The 23,941-nt window shown below is 48.7% G+C and overlaps 1 protein-coding gene across 5 annotated transcripts in view; it reads right to left on the reverse strand.

Moving 5' to 3' along the window:
- Window positions 1–23,941, reverse strand: part of camkk1a (calcium/calmodulin-dependent protein kinase kinase 1, alpha a) — a 319,694-nt gene that overhangs the window by 231,318 nt on the left and 64,435 nt on the right. For all 5 annotated transcript variants that reach the window (XM_078225193.1, XM_078225192.1, XM_078225195.1 and 2 more), the window contains exon 2: window positions 10,679–10,786. The gene's annotated coding sequence lies outside the window, so the exon portion shown is untranslated. The remainder of the gene's footprint in view (window positions 1–10,678; window positions 10,787–23,941) is intronic.

Here is a 23,941-nt window from a genome sequence, read left to right on the forward strand (position 1 = left end):
ACACAGGCAGTCTCTCTCTCACACACACACACCACACAGGCAGTCTCTCTCTCACACACACACACACCACACAGGCAGTCTCTCTCTCACACACACACACCACACAGGCAGTCTCTCTCTCACACACACACACACCACACAGGCAGTCTCTCTCTCACACACACACACACCACACAGGCAGTCTCTCTCTCACACACACACACACCACACAGGCAGTCTCTCTCTCTCACACACACACACCACACAGGCAGTCTCTCTCTCACACACACACACACCACACAGGCAGTCTCACACACACACGGGAAATTGGAACTATCAAGAAATGCTGAACAGGCTGGGGTTCTTTAGGGGATAGAATAGTGACAAGAAACATGATTTAATATTTTGAAGGAGCCGACATGGAGTAGGCGCATCGCAGATTCTCTGTATCTCTCTGGGTATCTCATACTGAGTATCTCTCTCTCCGGCTGGGTATCTCTCTCTCTCTGGATATCTATCTCCAGCTGGGTGATGAACCGGTGTTGGGTCCATTTCTGAGTCCTGACCCTGCTCAAGGTCATCGAGTGACACCCAGTGGAGTTTTGTGGGACAAGTCCAATGTGGTAGACTCTGAAATGCCGTGTGAAATAGCTGAGCAAGCCACTCAGTTCAAGGGCAATAAACGTTGGCCCAGACAGCGACACCCATGTCCCATGAATGAATATTAAAAAGTCACCGTCCTCCATGTTTGCTTAGCTACTGCTGAGAAGCGGGAGCTGGATGTGGTGGGTCCACTGATAGGGTATCCATCAGGCAGTAAGGTGGCTGCAGGCTGCTCAATAGGACAGCAACATGGCCAGTTATCACGATGGACATGGCACCACCATTCAGCGAAGCCTCTCTGGTTCTGATAGCGGTAGTGAGGAATGAATGGAGAGCCAGGGGAGGCTTGCCTGCCATGGCTGGAGGTTGCTCGAGAGGTTAACAGTCACAGCATGGTGAGCAGGACCTGGCTCCATTGTAGGAAAAACTTCAATAATCTCCCGAGGTCTTGGTAAGTGAGGAAAATGCAGCGGCCCAGCTGATAGACATGAAGTAAATGTCGGCTGAGCCCAACTTTCAATGTAGGCATCACAAAGAACAGTACAGCACAGGAACAGGCCCTTCGGCCCACCAAGTCTGTGCCAACACAGATGCCTCTCTAATCTAATATTTTCTGGCCTCTATGTGGTCCATATCCCTCTATTCCCTGCCTATTCATGTATCTATCCAGATGCCTCTTGAGCTTTACTATAGAATCTGCTTCCACCACCTCCTCCAACAGCACATTCCAGGCATTCACCACCTTGTGTGTGAAAAACTTGCCCCTTACATCTCTTTTAAACTTTCCCCCTCCCAATTTCAACCGATGTCCCCAAGTAATTGACCCATCAACCCTGGGAAAAAGACTGACTATCCACTCTATCCAGGCCGTCATAATCTTGTAAACCTCAATCAGGTTCCCCCCTCATCCTCCGACGCTCCAATGAAAACAATCCAAGTTTGTTCAACCTTTCTTCATAGTTCATATCCTCCAAACCAGGCAACATCCTGGTAAATCTCTTCTGCACCCTTTCCAATGCGTCAACATCCTTCTGGTCGTGTGGCGACCAGAATTGCACACAATGCTCCAAATGAGGCCTAACCAAAGTCTTATACAACTGGGCAACTTTAAAATGTCTGAGCCCATGTCAACACCTTACCCAGGAGAAGGGTTTACAGCACTTCAAGTTGTGGAGGATAGTTGAGTTACAGTAAACTTTCCAGGATTGGTATATGTGAAAGTACCTCATGGTGTTGTGATGGAGAGTATCGGTCTGGAACAATCTTGATCTTCACTCTGTGGGAAAACGGGAACAATGCTGGCACAAGGAGTCATTCTGAGGGTGGAGTGACCCCAGCTGGTGGTATTGACCCTGACAGAGAAGAAGGAGAGGACCTTGATATTGACCGAGCAGCCACAGGTAAAAGAGGTGTGCTGCAGAGGGAGAGTGAACATTTCTTGTCCTGTCTATGCAAGCAACTTGGTACGGCTTCCTCATTTGTGTGGCTGTATCCCACCGCCTTTGGTTGAAGATCAGACAGATATCAGATGGAGCAACTACTGAGAGATGGGAGCTTGTATAACAGAGTTTCTCTCGGATACAGGGAAATGTTGGAAGAACAGCACTAACCTCATTTTAAGTTTATTGGTGTCACAAGTAGGCTTACATCAACACTGCAATGAAGTTATTGTGAAAATCCTCTAGTCGCCACACTCCAGCACCTGTTCGGGTACACTGGGGGAGAATTTTGCATGGCCAATGCACCTAACCAGCACGTCTTTCAGACTGAGGGGGGAAACCGGAGCACCTGGAGGAAACCCGCGCAGACACAGGGAAAATGTGTAAATTCCACACAGTGACCCAAGCTGGGAATTGAACCCAGGTCCCTGGTGCTGTGAGGCAGCAGTGCTATAACCACTGTGCCACCGTACCACAGCTTGTTCAGCTTAAGACAGGGTGGTGATCCCATATCTCAGGGAAGGGAGTGTGTGGTACAGGATAAAGACAATGGTTTCAGTCTTCCCAATGTCTAATTGGAAATTCAGCTGGACTGAATAACAGCGGTGTTGTAACACAGAGGTGGTGGAGAGACTGAAAGAAACACTGGGGTGTACAATGTGAAACCTGGTGCTATGTCTTCCACTGAAGTCTCTGAGGACAATGTAACGAAGGAGAACAGGATCAGACTCAGGGCTAACACCCCAGGATCACTTCCACTTGGAAAAGCAGGTTGTGGAGGAGGCAATTGAGGATCAACAGCACCGGCAGAAAATCAACTCAGCAATGGAAGGAAGAAAGGGGAATAAAGGAAAGTTTCCAATAGAAAGACAGGATTATAAATATTGCAAAACCAATTTCAAGATTGAAACATTTAGATGAGCACTTGAAATACTATAGCACAGAAGGCCACAGGCCAAGTGCTGGAAAAGGGATTAGAATAGACACAATAGGCCGAAGGGCCTCTTTCTGTGCTGTAAAGTTCTATAAATTATGACACTATGACTAAGGATCTGGGAAAAGTGGTCAGAGACGAACAACCTTCCTACAAAAACTTATATCAAGACATCTGGAAATATATTGCAAGGTCATTAGAGTTTAACCCAATAGCAACAAAACTCAGATCATTTATAGGAAGTACTTCAATTGTTTTGTACTAAAAAACTTAAAACATTGCTGGAGAAAGACAAATCCTGGCACGATGTTGTCATGGCTAAAGCGTCTTCCGTTACACATGCAGTGTTACGCTTGCTAGAAGCAACATATATACATATGCAGAGACCTACCTTCTGCAGGCAAAAGGTACATGTTCAAACATTGAACCTTCTTTGAATTAAACAAAAGCATTGGGGAGCCAACAGCTTCCTGATGCGTTTGCCATGGTAACATTTCGACAAATCAGGACCAACTTGCCAATCAGCACCGTCTTTCCACATGCAATGCAAATTGTTGCTCCCTTTCAAATTTGGTATTCATGCATCTGTCCTGATGAATGCGAGATGAAAAGCTTCGACAGCATGTCTCCTTTTTCAGCAATACTTCAATTATATTAATATTAAGAAATTAAATGTTGATAAAAATTCAGATCTCCACTTTGATGACTCAGTTGTTGTTCTCCCTTATACTGGTTTAAATCGCCTGTTGTTAATCCCTTTTACAATTTCCAAACTCAAATCATCCAATAGGAATCCCTGACAGGCCACAAGTGTTGCTATGGTGACACCCTTTTAATCGCATGAGCTAATTTTTGTAGAGCACACCTTACACAGGTAAAGATACTGCACATTTGCATATTTACTGAAAAAGCATTTAATACTATTCAGTAACTAAGGAAGCAATGATCTAAATGTTCACATACTCTGACCCTCAGCATTTTACCAGCAAATAGCACAGAAAGGTTAAAGTTCACACGTGTGTGCGCAATATTTCCTTCCATTGAGTTTAATGAATATTGGAAGAGAAACCTGATCCCCACCATCACTGGATGCTAACATTACCTTTCCGTCCTCTGGGACATTTGAGTCTCAGAGGGCAGGTTTTACATCAAGTACGTATTATACTGGCAATGGTTACTTTAACAGCTCCATGCTATAACACTAGAAGATCACTCGAGGGAAACATATTCACTGCACACAGCCCCCTCCCCCACATATCCTGATAATGCCACTCTCTGACGCACCAACAACACACGGATTGATTTATTTATTTTCACAAGTAGGCTTACATTCACATTGCAATGAAGTTACTGTGAAAATCACCTAGTTGCCACACTCCGGCGCCTGTTCGGGTACACTGAGGGAGAATTTAGCATGGTCAATCCACCTAACGCGCACATCTTTGGACTGTGGGAGGAAACCCACGCAGTCACGGGGAGAATGTGAAAACTCCACACAGACAGTGACCCAAGCCAGGTATTGAACCTGGGTCCCTGGCACTGTGAGGCAGCAGTGCTAACCACTGTACCATCACAATCCAGTGCGACCAGCAATCTCCAGACTTCAAAGCATAAAAGACTGAGGTCTGTGTCTGGATTAAGTGAGGATAGTGCCCCAAATAAAAGGCCTTCAACACTACAGTTAAGGAGACAACAACAACTTGTCATTATATAACTCCTTTAATAAAACATCCAAGGCACTTCACAGCAAGGTCACGGAGTCAAATCTTGTCATTAAGCCAAAAGAAGGAGCTATTAAAACTGACAACGGAGTGCTTGTTCAAAGAGGTGGGTTTGAATTAAGATTGTAAACAAAAGGATCATCCTCAAGACACACAACTCTCATCAGCCCCATTTCTTTCTTCCTCCCTCCCTCTATACCTCTGGCCTCCCTTTCCTCTTCTTCCCTACAACCTCTGTTACCCCCTCCCTCCAATCTCCTCTCCCATCCACGTCTCTGCCCGTCTCCCGCCAACTTCTCCCTTCCCTCTTTCTTCTTGCCCCCCACTCCTCTCTATCTTCTTCATCCTTTCCTCCAACCTGCATCCCTCTTACCTCTTCAGCCTCTCTCCCTCAAGGCAAGTGCCTCTTTGAAGAGGTACATTAATGTCGCTGTGATATGGTGCAGCATCTCCCTGCCCCACTCACTGTGAGCTCTCTCTCTGGGATGAGTTGCGGAGCCCCAGGTACAGGCAGTGAGATGAGAACGTTTCTGGCAGCCACAAGTGCCACTCCAGCCCACCCACAGAGCAGAGAACCACGCACAGAAAAGACAGCACAGCCATTATCATCCCTCAGCTAGTGAGGCGAGTGGCAACTTGTGGAAACTTGCCTACAGGGCTCTCTCAGCACTTAATCGCAATCGCTCCCTATATAATCATTTTGTTTAAAATCCACATTATTTGTCAACACAATCATTGAAAGTTTCAATTCAGTTCTGAAAGACATTTTCTTTGTGCTGCACATAGCTCATTGCAGCAGTCAGTGACACAGAGATTGGAGCTCAGAGCCAGACCAACTATGCTAAAACCCAACATGACGACAGTACAGGTACAGTCCCACCACCGTCCGAAGCACATCAATGTGATTTGATTTCATTCATTATTGTCACATGTGTTAGTATACAGTGAAAAGCATTGTTTCTTGTGTGCTATACAGACAAAGCATACCATTCATAGAGAAGGAAAGAGTGCAGAACGTAGTGTTACAGTCATAGCTAGGACGTAGAGAAAGATCAGCTTAATGTGAGGTAGGTCCATTCCCTGGCAGCAGGGAAAACGCTGAGTTGGTTGGTACATGATTTCAGACTTGTGTATCTTTTTCCCGATGGACAAAGGTGGAAGAGTGGGGTCCTTCATTATTCTGGCTGCTTTTCCGAGGGAGCGAGAAGTGCAGACAGAGTCAATGGATGGCAGGCTGGTTTGAGTGATGGACTGGGCTTCATTATTGACCCTTTGTAGTTTCTTGCGATCTTGGACAGAACAGGAACCATACAAGCTGTGATGCAACCAGAAAGAATGCTTTCTGTAGAAGTGCATCTGTAGAAGCTGGAGAGAGTTGTAGTGGACATGCCAAATTTTCTTAGTCTTCTGAGAAAGTCGAGGCATTGGTGGGCTTTCTTAACTATAGTGTTGGCATGGAGGGACCAGGACAGGTTGTTGGTGATCTAGACACCTAAAAACTTGAAGCTCTCGACCATTTCTACTTCGTCCCCGTTGATGTAGACAGGGGCATGTTCTCCACTACGCTTCCTGAAGTCGATGACAATCTCCTTCGTTTTGTTGACATTGAGGGAGAGATTATTGTTGCCGCACCAGTTCACCAGATTCTCTATCTCATTCCTGTACTCTGTCTCGTCATTGTCTGAGATCCGACCCATCAGCAAACTTGAAAATCAAGTTGGAGGGGAAATTGGTCACACAGTCAAAGCATGCATTGGCATTGTGCCAGGCTTCTGGATAGGTACAATGTTGACGTGGCAGGATGCCCCGTGCAGGGTTGGATCATATCCTTGAAGGTCCCATCATGTGAACTTCCACCTCCAAAGCTTCTGCCATTGATCAGCTGACAGCTCAATGATGGTGACTATATTACCAACCGTCCTCTGTGCCAGAAATTGCCCCAGAGCACAAACAGAAAATATATCTCTGTTCCTTCACTGTCGCTGGGTCAAAATCTTGGAACTCTCTTCCTAACAGCACTGTGGGTGCACCTACACCTCATGGACTGCAGCAGTTCAAAAGGGGGAGGTCTGGGGGGGGGGGGGTGCATGGCACGTCAAGTCCATAAAAGCTTGGCCATTATCTGTAAGGTATGATTCCATGAGTGTGACTATACCAGGCTGTTGCTGATCTAGTCTGTGACATCTCTCCCAAAGCAGCTCAAGTATCCAGACATTAGTAAAGAAGGTTTTGTAGGGTCAACAGGCATGGATGTGTCACGGTCCTTTCTGGTGCCTAGGCCAATGCCAGGTGTACGGCCAGATTTATTAATCTTCAACATTTTCTGAGCGGTTTGATATATCTTTCTGATTGAAAGGCCTGGTGGCGCAGTGGGTAGTGTTCCTGCCTGTGAGCCAGTACCACCAGGTTGAGTCCCACCTCAAGACTTGATGGCCAAGGAGGATACGTTCACAACGCGGTTAAACAGGCAGAGTATCAACCTGCAGATCCTTCCAAACATGCCAACGGCTGTGGTAAGAGCGGGGAAGACACCTGGGCAGCCATGTGATGGAAAGAATGCTGGAGCCTCCAGCATCACTGTCCATAGCTCCAGGCAATACTTTTCGCTGTATGTTAATACATGTGACAATAATAAATCAAATTAAATCAAAAGACTACAACATACCTGTAAAAGTACATGTTGTCATAGCAATTCGGATTCCCTGAGTGAACTGGAATACTGTTTGTTAGGGCAATGTGTTAACCACATTGTGTAGGCTTAGAGTCATGTGTGGGCCAGATTGGGTAAGATAGAATCATACAGCACAGGAGGAGGCCATTTGGGCCATCATGTCATTGCTCGGATTTCCTTCCCTGAAAGATATCAGTGATCCAGATGGGTGTTTAAACAATCCAGTGGTTTCACACCCATCGTTACTGATACTATATTTTTTATTCAGATTTATATAATTAACTGAATTTAAATTTCCCAGCTGCAATGACAGAATTTGAACTTTATTTTATTTAGTAGTGTCACAAGTAGGCTTACATTCACACTGCAATGAAGTTACTGTGAAAATTCTCTCTTCGCCACACTCCGGTGCCTGTTCAGTACACTGAGGGAGAATTTAGCATGGCCAATGCAAATAACCAGCACGTCCTTCAGACTGGAGGAGGAAACTGGAGCACCCGGAGGAAACCCACGCAGACACGGGGAGAACGTGCAGACTCCGCACAAACAGTGACCTGAGCAGGGAATCGAACCCGGGTCCCTGGCGCTGTGAGCTACTCTCCGGAATCGGTTGCATTCTTGGACACACGCATCTCCATTAAGGACGGTCACCTCAGCACCTCACTGTACCGAAAGCCCACGGATAACCTCATGATGCTCCACTTCTCCAGCTTCCACCCTAAACATGTAAAAGAAGCCATCCCCTGCGGACAAGCCCTCCGAATACACAGGATCTGCTCGGATGAGGAGGATCGCAACAGACACCTCCAGACGCTGAAAGATGCCCTCATAAGAACAGGATATGGCGCTCGACTCATCGATCAACAGTTCCGACACGCCACAGCGAAAAACCGCACCGACCTCCTCAGAAGACAAACACGGGACACGGTGGACAGAGTACCCTTCGTCGTCCAGTACTTCCCCGGAGTGGAGAAGCTACGGCATCTCCTCCGGAGCCTTCAACATGTCATTGATGAAGACGAACATCTCGCCAAGGCTATCCCCACACCCCCACTTCTTGCCTTCAAACAACCACACAACCTCAAACAGACCATTGTCCGCAGCAAACTACCCAGCCTTCAGGAGAACAGTGACCACGACACCACACAACCCTGCCACAGCAACCTCTGCAAGACGTGCCAGATCATCGACACGGATGCCATCATCTCACGTGAGAACACCATCCACCAGGTACACGGTACCTACTCTTGCAACTCGGCCAACATTGTCTACCTGATACGCTGCAGGAAAGGATGTCCCGAGGCATGGTACATTGGGGAAACCATGCAGACGCTACGACAACGGATGAATGAACACCACTCGACAATCACCAGGCAAGACTGTTCTCTTCCTGTGGGGGAGCACTTCAGCAGTCACGGGCATTCAGCCTTGGATCTTCAGGTAAGCGTTCTCCAAGGCGGCCTTCACGACACACGACAGCGCAGAGTCGCTGAGCAGAAACTGATAGCCAAGTTCCGCACACATGAGGACGGCCTAAACCGGGATGTTGGATTTATGTCACATTATCAGTAACCCCCACAGCTTGCCTCCTGGGCTTGTAGAATCTCACTAGCTGTTCTGTCTGGAGACAATACACATCTCTTTAACCTGTGTTGAATGCTCCCTCCACCCACATTGTCTGTACCTTTAAGACCTGGCTGGCTGCAGAGGTTTGTATTCTAATTAGTATTCTGTAACTTGATTTCTGTGTCTGTGCACTATTGGAGAACAGATATCCACTCCATCTGACGAAGGAGCTGTGCTCCGAAAGCTTATGGCATTTGCTACCAAATAAACCTGTTGGACTTTAACCTGGTGTTGTGAGACTTCTTACTGTGCTGTGAGATAGCAGTGCTAACCACTGTGCCACCGGACCGTCCTCTTATCTCTCGGAGCATTAGTCCAGGTTGATGGATGATGAAGAGTTCAGTAACATAATCACAATGCAACCGTCACACCCATAAACAGGCATGCCTGCTTCTGTGTGCAATGCATAAATACATGTATGTGGATAAGTGCATGCACATACATATACAACAATAACGTATATTTATATAGCATCTTTAACATAATGAGCCATCCTGAGGTGCTTCCCAGGAGCACAATATAAAATATGACATCGAGCCGCCATATTAGGTCAGGTGACCAAAAGCTTGGTCAAACAGGCAGGTTTAAAGGGTGTCCTAAAGAAGGAAAGTGAAGTGGCGAGGCAGAGAAGTTTAGGGAGGGAATTTCAGAGCGTAGGGCCTGGGCAGCTGAAAGCACGGCCACCAATGGTGGAGCGAATAAAAATCAGGGAGGCTCAAGGAGGTCGGAATTGGAGGAGTGCAGAGATGTGTGAGAGTTGAGGAGATCACAGAGACAGGGAGGGGGAGAAGATCACAGAGACAGGGAGGGGGGAGGAGGGGGGAGGAGGGGGGAGGAGGGGGGAGGAGGGGGGAGGAGGGGGGAGGAGGGGGGAGGAGGGGGGAGGAGGGGGGAGGAGGGGGGAGGAGGGGGGAGGAGGGGGGAGGAGGGGGGAGGAGGGGGGAGGAGGGGGGAGGAGGGGGGAGGAGGGGGGAGGAGGGGGAGGAGGGGGGAGGAGGGGGGAGGAAGAGGGGGGGAGGAGGGGGGAGGAAGAGGGGGGGAGGAAGAGGGGGGGAGGAGGAGGGGGGGAGGAGGAGGAGGAGGGGGAGGGAGGAGGAGGAGGGGGAGGGAGGAGGAGGGGGGAGGGGGAGGGAGGAGGAGGGGGGAGGAGGGGGGAGGAGGAGAGGGGGAGGGAGTGGGTGAGGGAGGGAGGGGAGAGGCCATGGAGGGATTTGCAAATGAAGATGAGAATTTTACAATCCAGACATTGCTTACCAGGAGCTGGTGTGGACGAGTGAGCCTGGGGGTAATAGGGGAATGGGATGCGGTGGGAGTTAAGGTATGGCAGCAGAGTTTTGAATGAGGGTTGAATGTGGGGAGCAGTGCGTTGGAATAGTGGAGTCTGAAGGTAATATACACATTGATGAAGGCTTCAGCAGCAGATGAGTTGAGCCGGCGAAGTATAGGCACAAAACACACAAACACAGAGAAAAATCCACCCCAGCACTCCACCACAATTTTAAGCGACTGATCAAACCTCTGTGGACAGAGCAGCTTTTATTCAGCATAAGATTAATTATTGATTACCTGCAGGAGGGAATTGCCTCCCTCTCTCCTCAACTGCTGCAGCTCCTGTGATGTGTGGCCCAAATGCCTGACACAAACAAAGCCCAATAATAAACAGACCCCGAGCAAACGAGCTACAGAACAGAGCAATCTCCCTTACCTGTAATTCTAGCGAAGATACCAGTGGTTGGAGTCTCTCAGCTGTGGCACCTCATTGTTCAATTGCTACGCAAGTGAATACTGTCAATCTCACAAGGCGAGCGAGATGCTGCAGAGATAGAAATCAAATTGCCTCCTGATGAATCTGGGTATTTCTGTTGACGGAATGCTTTCGGCTGAACATTTCCATAAAATTCACACCCTTTCTCTGCCAGCAGATTTTAGAATGTTTACAGACTTAACTGCAAATTGCTTTCTGCAGCCTGTTTCTGGGAGTCTGCGCATTCTGCCAGGATACAGCCCGTATAAAACAGAAAGGGCTTGCATTTATCTCATGCTTTTAAAGGAAAGACACAGGCAGCTTGGTGCACAGCAAGATCCCACAAATAACAATGTGACAATGACTGGGGTAATCCTATTTTATGTTGGTCAGGCGCTAAGTATTGGCTGAGACACAAGGGAGATCTCTCGGTCTCCTTCACAAGAGCGCAGTGGATTTTATTATACCCACCCCGGAGAGCATTAAAGATCCCAGCTGGAAGAAGGCATCCCTAAACGTGTAGTACTCCCTCAGCACTGCACTGAAAGCGATGTCTTCCAAGATGACGCTGGAGCAAGGCGACTTTTTGCAAGCTGTGCTCAGCATATCTTCTAATTCTATCTTTTACTCTCATTCTATGCTTCTCAAACTTCATTCTAACTCTTTTAAACTCTCTCTGTACTCCCTCCTTTCCTTCTCTATGTACGGTATGCTTTGTCTGTATAGCGCGCAAAAAACAATACTTTTCACTGTGTACTAATAATACATGTGATAATAATAAATCAGCCATAGAATTGCTACAGTGCAGAAGGAGGCCATTCAGCCCATCAAGTCTATACCAACCACAATCCCACCAAGGCCCTACGCCCATAATCCCACACATTTACCCTGCTAATCTCTCTGACACTAGGGTCAATTTAGCGTGGCTAATCCACCTAGCCTACACATCTTTGGAGTGTGGGAGTCTGTGAAAATCCTCTAGTCACCACTCTCTAGTGTCTGTTTGGGTACACTGAGGGAGAATTTAGCATGGTCAATGCACTGTACCAGCACGTCTTTCGGACTGTGGGAGGAAACTGGAGCACCCGGAGGAACCCACACAGATATGGGGAAAATGTGGAAACTCCACACAGTGAGCCAAGCCGGGAATTGAACCTGGGTCCCTGGCGCTGTGAGGCAGCAGTGCTAACCACCGTGGAAAGGTCAAACCTGTATTTATTTGAGTTTATTAGAGGTGATTTGATCATAACATTTATGATCTTGAAGGGTGTTGACAGGGTGGATGTGGAGAGGATGTTTCCTCTTGTGGGTAGGGGGTCACTGTTTGAAAATAATGGGTTGGGATTTTCTGAGCCCTCTATGGTGTGTTTTGGGGTGGCAGAAGAGGCCCGCCATTGGGCCGCAGTGGAATCAAAGGTCCTGCCACTGTCAATGGGGTTTCCCATTCTGTGTACATCCCGGCACTGGGAAACTGGGGGTTCGTCGTCAGCAGGACTGGAAGATCCTGCCATTGAGAATGAGCAGAAAAGTGTGGCCAATGGGTCACTCATTTAAGTCTGAGATGAGGAGAAATGTTTTCTCTCAGAGGGTCGCATGTCTCTGAAACTCTCTTTTTCCAAAGACATTGGAAGCAGTCTTTGAATATTTTTTAAGGCAGAGCTAGATAGATTCTTGATTAACAAGAGGGTGAAAGGTTATCAGGGGTCAGCGGGAATGTGGGGTTGAAGTCACAGACAGATCAGTCAGGATCTTATTGAATGGCGGAGGAGGTTCGAGGGGCCGAATGGCCTACTCCCACTCCTAATTCGTGTTTGTGTGCTCATATATAGTCTTGGTGCCCAGTGATGGTCAAGAATCCGGAAGCCAATTTGAGAAGAGGGGCCAAAGTTCACTGAGAGACGCAGGTGTGGTTGGAATATAGGCGGTGGTGCTTTGGGGAATGTAACGAGAGAAAGCCTGAGCTGGGGGGGGGGGGGGGGGGAAGGGAATGGGAATGGGGGAAGGAGAGACTTAGGCCTGGAGATGGGCCGGGGGGAGAGAGACATAGCCTGGGGAGCGCGGGGGAGAGAGAGAGAAAAGGGGGGGTGACTTAGCTTGGGGGGGGCGCGTGGGAGGAAGAAACTTAGCTTGGGGGGGCGCGTGGGAGGGAGAGACTTAGCCTGAGGGAGCGCGGAGGGGGGAGACACACTTAGTCGGGGGAGGGTGGTGAGAGGGAGAGACTTGGCCTGGGGGTGGGGGGGGGGGGGCCGGGGGAGAGACACTTAGCCTGGAGGAGGGGGGGCCCGGGGGAGAGATTTAGCCTGGGGGGGCCGCGCGGTGGAGAGACATAGCCGGAGGGTGGGGTGGGGGGGGTGGGGGGTGGCACGGGGGAGAGACATAGCCTTGGGTGGGGGGGGGGGGGTGCGTGGGAGAGACTTAGCCTCGGGGGCAGTGCAGTGGCAGGAGAGGGCAGGGGCAGACACGGAGGGAGGGGGCACGGGTGGGGGGGGGGGGGGGGGGGGGAGAAAGAGAGACTTCGCCTGGGGGTGGGGGCGTGGGGGAGAGACGTAACCTGGGGGGCACGTGCGGGGAAGAGACATAGCCTGGCGGGGTCGTGTGGGGAAGAGACTTAGCCTGGGGGTGTGCATGGGGGAGAGCCTAAGCCGGGGTGGGGGTGAGTGGAGTCAACGCGGGGGAGAGACTAAGCCTGCGAGGGTGGGCGGGGGCAGCGAGACTTAGCCTGGGGGAGGGGCGTGGGGGAGAAACGTGGGCCTGGGGGGGCCCTCCGCGGGGGAGAGGGCGGGGCAGAAGCAGAGGCTGTTATTTTCAATCGAGTTATTTGAGCACAACTGCAGTTATGTTTGTCAGTCAGCAGAGAGATGAGAATGTTGTGGCAAGGTAAGACAAGATAGCCTTAAATCCCCTCACCCGAAATCTCTGACACACCCCTCCCCCGCTCTCACACTCACCAACATCTCTTTCCCACTCTTATTGTCACCAGCATCCCCCTCCCCAACTCCACTCCCACAGTTGAGGTGTCCTTGTATTTCATAGAACCATAGAATTCCTGCAGCACTGAACGCCTCCCAAACCATCAACCCCCTCCTCCCAACCTCCCCCCGACCCCCTCCCCGGACACACATCCTCCCTCCGACTCCCAACCCCCTTCCCCCTCCGTCCTCCCCAACCCACATCCTCCCTCCGACCCCCAACCCCCTTCCCCCTCCCCAACCCACATCCTCCCTCCGACCCCCAACCCCCTCCCCAACCCACATCCTCCCTCCGACCCCCTCCCCCACCTCACATCCTCCCTCCCACTCCCCCATCCTCCACCTGACCCCCCATCCTCCCCAACCCCACCCCCCCGACCCCCTCCCATCCTGACCCCCGACCCCTTCCCATCCTGCCCCCAGCCTCTGCTACGCCTGCATGATCTGGAACCGTGTGTTGCTGGACCAAGGTCACCTTTTTTTTAAATGAAGTGGGTTTTAGTTTGGTTTGGACACAGCTCTCGAGATGACAGTTTCTTTCATCTATTTTGGTTAAAAGGTTTCCAAGTCAAATTTTGACCAATTTTAACCCTGACCTCAAGAGGCCAGAACAAAGATATGCAAGTCATTGCCACTATTTGAGTCGTCTGACAGGACATAACCGGTGATTGAAACAGGAGGACATTGGTTGTCAGCGCTCTCACCTCTAACTCTAAAGGTTGTGGGTTCAAGTTCACTCTAGAAATTTAAGCACATAAATATTACCCTGATAGTACTTTAGGGGGTACACTGTCAGGAGGTACTCAGGGCCCTCATTTGCATTCAGGTCACCATAAAAGATTTCCTCATGCTGGGCGAGATTCTTTTGCCTCCCCTCAGTGTTTTCCTCAGTGATGGGAACTGGCAAGCTGTTTGCCGGCAGTGGGATCTTCCGGTGCTGCCGCTGTCAATGGGAATTCCCACTAAAGCTGCCCCACACCACCGAGAATCCCACGGCAGGAGTGCGTCACTGGCGGGACCAGAGAATCCCACTGGCGTGAACAGCCAGAGAATTCTGGCCACTATTTGAAGAGCGAGTGTTCTGGTTCATTTTAATGCCTCGACCAATATCAGCAAAATGGATGATCTGGCAATGGTCACATCGCGATACGTTTCCAACATTACGACAGTATTCACACTGCACGGGTATGTCATTGGCCGTAATGCACTATGGGACATCTGGAGGTTGTGAATAGTTCCGTCGAGATGCAAGTCCCCTCATTGCACAACTTGTTTTGATGCCAAAGGAAACATTGTTCAAACTATTTTTAAATGTACTTTAGCCCTTGCAAAATTCAGAACAAAATGTGCGTGTGGGAGTGAGTTCCGACCTCGCTGCTCACTCTACAACTGCTTCTGTCCTCAATCTCAAACCTGCCAGTATTGCACGCCCTGCCAGTCAGGACTGGGTACATTCACAGTCGTTTGTAGACATTCTGAAGACGTTTCTGATACCGAGCTGAACAACTTCAAAGTGTATTTATTAATGTCACAACTCGGTTTACATGAACACTGCAATGAAGTTACTGTGAAAATCCCCTTGTTGCCAAACTCTGGCGCCTGTTCGGATACACTGAGGGAGAATTTAGTATAGCCAATGCACCTAACCAGCATGTCTTTTGGACCGTGGGAGGAAACCGGAGCACCCGGGGAAAACCCACACAGGCTCTGCACAGACAGTGACCCAAGCCAGGAATCGAACCCGGGTCCACTGTGCCACAGTGCATTTATTGAGCGCCTCCCACTGAACTAAATTGCCCCAATGTTCTTCACAAAGGGGCAAATCAGACAAATCTTGGTACCAAGCCACAAACAGAGATATCAGCATAGATGGCTAAATGCTTAGCTAAAGAATTGAGAGGGGAGAGACTTAAGAAATGTCTTGAAGAAGGCAACAGAAGCGGAGAGATTTCAAGGAGGGATTCCAGAGCTTTGGGTTTAAGCAGCTGAAGCTGTGACCACCAGAGCTGCAGCAAAGGAAGTCTGGAATGTACAAGACGATAAAATGGTGAAACATAGACTTATAGAACATAGAACATAGAACATTACAGCGCAGAACAGGCCCTTCGGCCCACGATGTTGCACCGACCAGTTAAAAAAAAACTGTGACCCTCCAACCTAAACCAATTTCTTTTCGTCCATGAACCTATCTACGGATCTCTTAAACGCCCCCAAACTAGGCGCATTTACTACTGATGCTGGCAGGGCATTCCAATCCCTCACCACCCTCTGGGTAAAGAACCTACCCCTGACATCGGTTCTATAACTACCCCCCCTCAATTTAAAGCCATGCCCCCTCGTGCTGGATTTCTCCATCAGAGGAAAAAGGCTATCACTATCCACCCTATCTAAACCTCTAATCATCTTATATGTTTCAATAAGATCCCCTCTTAGCCGCCGCCTTTCCAGCGAAAACAATCCCAAATCCCTCAGCCTCTCCTCATAGGATCTCCCCTCCATACCAGGCAACATCCTGGTAAACCTCCTCTGCACCCTCTCCAAAGCCTCCACATCCTTCCTGTAATGTGGGGACCAGAACTGCACACAGTACTCCAAGTGCGGCCGCACCAGAGTTGTGTACAGTTGCAACATAACGCTACGACTCCTAAATTCAATCCCCCTACCAATAAACGCCAAGACACCATATGCCTTCTTAACAACCTTATCTACTTGATTCCCAACTTTCAGGGATCTATGCACACATACACCTAGATCCCTCTGCTCCTCCACACTATTCAAAGTCCTCCCGTTAGCCCTATACTCAACACATCTGTTATTCCTACCAAAGTGAATTACCTCACACTTCTCCGCATTAAACTCCATCCGCCACCTCTCGGCCCAACTTTGCAACCTGTCTAAGTCTTCCTGCAAACTACGACACCCTTCCTCACTGTCTACCACACCACCGACTTTGGTGTCATCAGCAAATTTGCTAATCCACCCAACTATACCCTCATCCAGATCATTAATAAATAATACAAACAGCAGTGGCCCCAAAACAGATCCCTGAGGTACACCACTTGTAACCGCACTCCATGATGAATATTTACTATCAACCACCACCCTCTGTTTCCTATCCGCTAGCCAATTCCTGATCCAATTTCCTAGATCACCCCCAATCCCATACATCTGCATTTTCTGCAGACGCCTACCATGGTGAACCTTATCAAACGCCTTACTAAAATCCATATATACCACGTCCACTGCCTTGCCCCCATCCACCTCCTTGGTCACTTTCTCAAAAAACTCAATAAGGTTAGTAAGGCACGACCTACCTGCCACAAAACCATGCTGACTATCACCTATCAATTCATTACTCTCCAAATAACTATAAATCCTATCCCTTATAATTTTTTCCAACATCTTGCCGACAACAGAAGTGAGACTCACCGGTCTATAATTCCCGGGGAAGTCTCTGTTCCCCTTCTTAAACAATGGGACAACATTCGCTAACCTCCAATCTTCTGGTACTATACCAGAGGCCAACGACGACCTGAAGATCAGAGCCAGAGGCTCTGCAATCACTTCTCTTGCCTCCCAGAGAATCCTTGGATAAATCCCATCCGGACCAGGGGATTTATCTATTTTCAGACCCTCCAGAATATCCTGCACATCCTCCTTATCAACTGTAATACTGTCTATTCTACTCCCTTGCAACCCAGTGTCCTCCTCAGCTATATTCATGTCCCCTTGCGTGAACACCGAAGAGAAATATTGGTTCAATGCTTCACCAATCTCCTCCGGTTCCACACATAACTTCCCTCTGCCATCTATAACTGGCCCTAAACTTGCCCTAACCAACCTTCTGTTCTTGACATACCTATAGAACGCCTTAGGATTCTCTTTAACCCTATCCGCCAAAGTCTTCTCATGTCCCCTTTTAGCCCTTCTAAGCTCGCTCTTCAACTCCCTCTTAGCCAATCTAAAGCTTTCTAGTGCACTACCCGAGTGCTCACGTCTCATCCGAACATAAGCCTCCTTTTTCTTTTTAACCAACAAAGAAACTTTTTTGGTGCACCACGGTTCCCTAGCCCTACCAATTCCTCCTTGCCTGACAGGGACATACCTATCACAGACTCGCAGTAGCTGCTCCTTGAAAAAACTCCACATGTCGGACGTTCCCAGTCCCTGTAATCTCCTAGTCCAACCTATGTTTCCTAATTCTCTCCTAATAGCCTCATAATTACCCTTCCCCCAGCTAAAACCACTGGCCCGAGGTTCATGCCTATCCCTTTCCATCACTAAGGTGAACGTAACCGAATTGTGGTCACTATCACCAAAATGCACACCAACTTCCAAGTCTAGCACCTGGTCTGGCTCATTTCCCAGCACCAGATCCAATATAGCCTCACCTCTAGTTGGCCTGTCTACATACTGAGTCAAAAAACCTTCCTGCACGCTTTGAACAAAAACTGACCCCTCTAACGAGCTAGAGCTATAACAATTCCAGTCAATATTAGTCAAGTTGTCAGCGGATTGCAGGGCTGAAGAAGGTTATAGGGAGGGATAGAGGAAATTAAAGTCAAGGATTGTTGTCTAGGAATGAATCTAGTCACTGACACAACAGTGAGGGATGAATGGGTACACATAGCAGAATTTGGGGTGAGCTTGGGTTGATGGAGAATGGATGATGGAAGGTCAGCCAGGAGAGTGTTGGAGTACTCATGCCTGAAGGTAACAAAAGGCGTGGACGAGGGTTTCAGCAGCTGATGAGCTGAGGCCATGGCAGAAATGGCCAAGTTGATAAACTGTGGCACCAGCATAACTCCGGTTACCACTGGAAAAGTGGGGTTTAGTAAAGAGGATCAGCAGAGGTCCTACACAAATCATGAAGTTACATTTTCTGAAGTAAAAAGCTTACATCCGTAACAGGGACCATGAAACTACCAGATTGTTGTAAAAACCCATCTGGTTCACTGATGTCCTTTAGGGAAAGAAATCTGCTGTCCTTACCCAGTCTGGCCAACACGTGACTCCAGAGCCGCAGCAATGTGGTTGACTCTTAACTGCCCCCTGAAATGGCCTAGCACACCATTCCATAACACTTGAGTACAGCTCATTACCACATTATCAAGGGCAATTAGGGATGGGAATAAATGCTGGCCAGAAGCGGGGGAAAGGCCCGTTGTTTCGGGAGCAGGGGAAAGGCCTGTTTCGGGAGCAGGGGAAAGGCCTGTTTCGGGAGCAGGGGAAAGGCCTGTTTCGGGAGCAGGGGAAAGGCTGATTCTTTGTTTTGGTGGATAGCAGAGCTCCCAGCTCATGCTGGAATCTTCCGCTCCCACCAGCAATAGCAATGATGGTGGACAGGGTACCAAGATTTGGCAGGAGGCTAAAGTTCAGTTTTCTGACATTGGGAAATTAGTTTGGAATCTTGTCCACCCATCTTTCAAATTGGGTTAAAGTGTCCCACAGGTCTACGCTGGGAGGGGGGTGGGGGGGGCGGGGCCCAAGAGGAGAGATCATTCGCTACTGTTAAGTGCTGTTAGGGAGGGAGTTCCAGGATTTTGACCCAGCGACAGTGAAGGAACAGAGATATATTTTCCGTTTGTGCTCTGGGGCAATTTCTGGCACAGAGGACGGTTGGTAATATAGTCACCATCATTGAGCTGTCAGCTGACCAAAGGCAGAAGCTTTGGAGGTGGAAGTTCACGTGATGGGACCTTCAAGGATATGATCCAACCCTGCACAGGGCATCCTGCCACGTCAACATTGTAACCTATCCAGAAGCCTGGCACGATGCCAATGCATGCTTTGACTGTGTGACCAAATTCCCCTCCAACTTGATTTTCAATCTTGCTGATGACACCACCATAGTGGGTCGGATCTCAGACAATGACGAGACAGAGTACAGGAATGAGATAGAGAATCTGGTGAACTGGTGCAGCAACAATAATCTCTCCCTCAATGTCAACAAAACGAAGGAAATTGTCATTGACTTCAGGATGCGTAGTGGAGAACATGCCCGTCTACATCAACGGGGATGATGTAGAAATGGTCGAGAGCTTCAAACTTTTAGGTGTCCAGATCACCAACAACCTGTCCTGGTCCCTCCATGCCAACACTATAGTTGAAAAAGCCTACCAACGCCTTGACTTTCTCAGAAGACTAAGAAAATTTGGCATGTCTATTACAACTCTCACCAATTACAGATGCACCTCTACAGAAAGCATTCTTTCTGGTTATATCACAGCTTGGTATGGCTCCTGCTCTGTCCAAGACTGCAAGAAAATACAAAGGGTCGACAATGAAGCCCAGTCCATCACTCAAACCAGCCTGCCATCCATTGACTCTGTCTACACTTCCCGCTGCCTCGGAAAAGCAGCCAGCATAATCAAGGACCCCACACACCCCGGACATTCTCTCTTCCACCTTCATCCATCGGGAAAAAGATACAGAAGTCTGAAATCACGTACCAACCAACTCAAAAACAGCTTCTTCCCTGCTGCCATCAGACTTTTGAATGGACCTACCTCACATTAAGCTGATCTTTCTCTACACCCTAGCTATGACTGCAACACCATATTCTGCACTGTCTCCTTTCCTTCTCTATGAACGGTATGCTTTGTCTGTATAGCGCGCAAGAAACAATACATTTCACTCTATGCTAATACATATGACAATAATAAATCGAATTAAATCAAATCAAATCGAAAGGCGTATTACCACCGCAGGCCAAGAGTGGGGGAGTGTCATGGAGCAGAGTGGAAGACTGATTGGCTGTCCCGGGTGCTGTTCAAATATGGCTCTGAACATTGATGATGGTGGGTGGGGTCAGCTACTTGGCGTACACTCCGCTGCGAGATTCAACGTGCTCCTCACAGCTGCATAACTATCGAGTGGAACAGCACAAGATCATCACAAGAACAGTCTCACCTTCCCCAATCTTTCTACATAACTGAATTTCCTCATCACTGGAGCCATTCTCCTGAATATTTTCGGCACCCTCTCGAAAGCTTTCACGTCCTTCCGAAAGTACAGTATGCCGAATTGGTCACAATACTCCATTGGAGGCTGGCCCAGTGTCTTACACAAGTGTGACGTAACGGATACTTTATGTCCCTATTAATAAAACCTAGGATACTGTGTACTTCATTAACCACACTCTCAACCTGTCCTGCCACCGTAAGAAGTCTCACAACACCAGGTTAAAGTCCAACAGGTTTATTTGGAAACACGAGCTTTCAGAGCCCTGCTCCTTCATCAGGTGAGTGGAGGTAGGTTCACAAACATGGCATATATAGACAAAAACACAATTGCAAGATAATGGTTGGGTTGGAATGCAAGCGTTAATAGATAATCACGTTTTTACAGATACAGACAATGCGAGTGGAGAGAGGGATAATAACAGATTGTCTCGAGCCAGGACAGTTAGTAGGATTTTGCAAGCCCAGGCCAAATGGTGGGGGTCACATGTAGTAGGTGACATGGACCCAAGACTCCAGTGGAAGCCGTCCTCATGCCTTCAGTGCATAATTAGTTCCAAATTGCAGTGATCCTGCACCCCCTTTAGAATTGTACCCTTTACATTAGATCGTCTCTCTGCATTTCCTCCGTCCAAGATGAATCACTTCACACTTCTCTACCTTAAATTCAATCTGCCATTTGTCTGCCCATCCCACTAACCTGCACGTGTCCTTTTGATCTTCTACATTACCCTCCTCACCACTCACAGTGCTTGCAAATGTTCTATCAACTGTATATTTGAAATTATGCCCTGTACACCACAGTCTGGACTATCAGCAGGAATAGCGGGGAGCTCTGAGGAACTCCATGATAAACCTTCATCCAGTCCAAAAAGCAACCTCTCTCCATTAGTCTCGGATTCCTGTCACTTGAGTAAGATCTTGCACTAACTGAGACAAAGCCCTTGCATTGACATTCCATGGAACTCAGCTGACTGTTGTGTCTGTTGTGCAGAGCAGGGGCGGATGGGGTCCACGGTGGGTGGGTGTGTGGTTGGGGGGGGGGGGGGGGGGGGGGGGGGGGGGGGGGCATGCACGACATGCCCAAGTCAGCCCCTATACCCAGAGCCCGGAGGGAAAGTTAACTACTTTTCCTGAGAATAAAAACTACAGACAGTTATCCACAGATCTGACCAAAGAACACACCCGTCAACTCAACAGACTGATCAAGACCTTTGATCCGGACCTTCAGAGCACCCTCCGTGCTCTCCTCCCACGTTGGAGATCTCCACTGCCTCCCGAAGATACACAAGGCAAACACACCTGGCCGTCCCATCGTATCAGGCAATGGGACCCTGTGAGAACACCTCTCCGGCTACGTCGAGGGCATCCTGAAACCCATTGTACAAAGAAACCCCAGCTTTTGTCGCGACACTGTGGACTTCCTACAGAAACTCAGCACACATGGAGCAGTTGAACCAGGAGCACTCCTCGTCACAATGGATGTCTCGGCACTCTACACCAGCATTCCCAACCACGATGGCATTACTGCAACTGCCTCAGTACTCAACGCCGACAACTGCCAGTTTCCAGATCAATTTTACAACTCATCCGCTTCATCCTGGACCACAATGTCTTCACCTTCAACAACCAGTTCTTCATCCAGACACACGGAACAGCCATGGGGACCAAATTTGCACCTCAGTATACCAACATCTTCATGCACAGGTTCGAACAAGACCTCTTCACCACACAGGACCTTCAACCGATGCTATACACTAGATACATCGATGACATTTTCTTCCTTTGGACTCATGGCGAACAATCACTGAAACAACTATATGATGACATCAACAAGTTCCATCCCACCATCAGACTCAGCATGGACTACTCTCCGGAATCGGTTGCATTCTTGGACACACGCATCTCCATTAAGGACGGTCACCTCAGCACTTCACTGTACCGCAAGCCCACAGATAACCTCACGATGCTCCACTTCTCCAGCTTCCACCCTAAACACGTTAAAGAAGCCATCCCCTACGGACAAGCCCTCCGTATACACAGGATCTGCTCGGATGAGGAGGATTGAAACAGACACTACCAGACGCTGAAAGATGCCCTCATAAGAACAGGATATGGCGCTCGACTCATCGATCGACAGTTCCGACGCGCCACAGCGAACAACCGCACCAACCTCCTCAGAAGACAAACACGGGGCACGGTGGACAGAGTACCCTTCGTCGTCCAGTACTTCCCCGGAGCGGAGAGGCTACGACATCTTCTCCGGAGCCTTCAACATGTCATTGGTGAAGACGAACATCTCGCCAAGGCCATCCCCACACCCCCACTTCTTGCCTTCAAACAACCGCACAACCTCAAACAGACCATTGTCCGCAGCAAACTACCCAGCCTTCAGGAGAACAGTGACCACGACACCACACAACCCTGCAACAGCAACCTCTGCAAGACGTGCCGGATCATCGACACAGATGCCATCATCTCACGTGAGAACACCATCCACCAGGTACACAGTACATACTCTTGCAACTCGGCCAACGTTGTCAACCTGATCCACTGCAGGAAAGGATGTCCCGAGGTATGGTACATTGGGGAGACCATGCAGACGCTACGACAATGGATGAATGAACACCGCTCGACAATCACCAGGCAAGAGTGTTCTCTTCCTGTTGGGGAACACTTCAGCGGTCACGGGCATTCGGCCTCTGATCTTCGGATTAGCATTCTCCAAGGCGGCCTTCACGACACACGACAACGCAGAGGGGCTGAGCAGAGACTGATAGCCAAGTTCCGCACACATGAGGACGGCCTCAACCGGAATCTTGGGTTCATGTCACACTATCTGTAACCCCCACAACTTGCCTGGGCTTGCAAAATCTCACTAACTGTCCTGTCTGGAGACAATCCACATATCTTTAACCTGTGCTTAACCCTCTCTCCACTCACATTGTCTGTACCTTTAAGACTTGATTACCTGTAAAGACTCGCATTCCAATCATTATTTTGTAAATTGAGTTTGTGTCTTTATATGCCCTGTTTGTGAACAGAACTCCCACTTACCTGATGAAGGGGCAGCGCTCCGAAAGCTAGTGGCTTTTGCTACCAAATAAACCTGTTGGACTTTAACCTGGTGGACTTTAACCAGGTGTTGTGAGACTTCTTACAATAAAAACTGCAACAGCCCCAAACATTATTCAAAAAACTTTTAAATTTTGAGTTCATAATTTCAGTAATATGTCATGATTTAAGTATTTACAAGAATGGCCTTCGCTCTTTCACCCAAATGTAGAAATGCA

Source organism: Mustelus asterias, chromosome 12, assembly GCF_964213995.1.
Source record: "Mustelus asterias chromosome 12, sMusAst1.hap1.1, whole genome shotgun sequence".
Classification (NCBI taxonomy): Eukaryota; Metazoa; Chordata; class Chondrichthyes; order Carcharhiniformes; family Triakidae; genus Mustelus; species Mustelus asterias.